We start from the raw sequence: 1,263 nt of genomic DNA, 5'->3' as shown, positions 1-1,263 counted from the left end.
CTCTGCTTGCCGCCCCCTTTCTACCTTCCGGCTTCCACCTACGTACGGGATCGACCAGCCAGTCGCACTACGAGGCGACAGTGAAAGCTACCGCCAAGCTACTCACAGTCTTGAGCCACTCGCGGTGAACGCGGCTTGTGTATATAAGCGCCTGCAGCTTCTACAAATTTTAGAGGTCGAGATGAGCTCTGAATTATCAAGTAATACTGCTGCAATTCGAAACTAATTTATTCACGTGTTCCCATGATCAGTCCCGCCTCGGTTACGTAACATAAACAAACGATATTCGTCAAATGAAATAAATAAACGAATACTTCTATAGCTTTAGTAAACTTTTAAAACCATGTTCAATATGCGCTGTTTAATAACAAAGACTCTGCGTCCTGCATCGTAATACTTTTTGCAAACAGTTCATTGACACAGATATTATTCCGAGAAAGTATTGTAAATATTGTAAGTTGCTACGTTTTGCTGTAACTGGGTGTTAACAACGTCTCGAGAATACGAAATACAGTGTGTTTTCATCAATTATTTTCTTGCAGAGAGGTAAACGCAGCGTGGGCGTATCAACTGAACATTAACGACTTTTAATGTGGTAAATCGTTACTGTGAGATCATATTCAATGATTGCAGTATATCGAAATCCAAAATTTTTTACTCAATGAGAATATTCATTACAGCAAGCACCTCATGAGGAACATTAGCCAGCCGCTGTGGCCGAGAGGCTCTAGGCGCTTCAATTCGGAACCGCGCTTCTACTACAGGTTCGAATCCTGCATCGGGCATGGAGGTGTTTGCTGTCCTTAGGTTACTTAGGTTTCAGTAGTTCTAAGTCTAGGGGACTGATGACCTCAGATGTTAAGTCCTATAGTGTTCAGAGCCATCGAACCATTTTAGGAACATTAATTACCTATAAACATTTTTGCTTTCCACGTGGCAGTACAAAAGTGGTAGACTGAAAGCAATGAAAAACGTCTTTTCTACTTGAAAGCTACCTGAGGCAAAACACAAAATGTTAAGGATAGCGTTTATGTACCGTCATAGCAACGTATGTGATAACGTGGACCATATTGGTTATGAGACACTATAAGTCACACGATACGGAAATGTATCTAAAATTGTTCACCAAGAACGGTTTCTCTTTAAGACCTGAGAAGTTAAACCGCAGCAGTTATTAACTCGTAGTAATTTTAAATCTTTCTAAGCAAATGGTTGAGCTAATCTTGGCAGGAAGCCGCACCTCGAAGTCGCACTACCGCCTGT

The sequence above is a fragment of the Schistocerca americana genome, chromosome 8 (assembly GCF_021461395.2).
Source record: "Schistocerca americana isolate TAMUIC-IGC-003095 chromosome 8, iqSchAmer2.1, whole genome shotgun sequence".
In the NCBI taxonomy this organism is placed as follows: domain Eukaryota; kingdom Metazoa; phylum Arthropoda; class Insecta; order Orthoptera; family Acrididae; genus Schistocerca; species Schistocerca americana.
Note: the sequence above shows the minus strand (reverse complement) of the source record.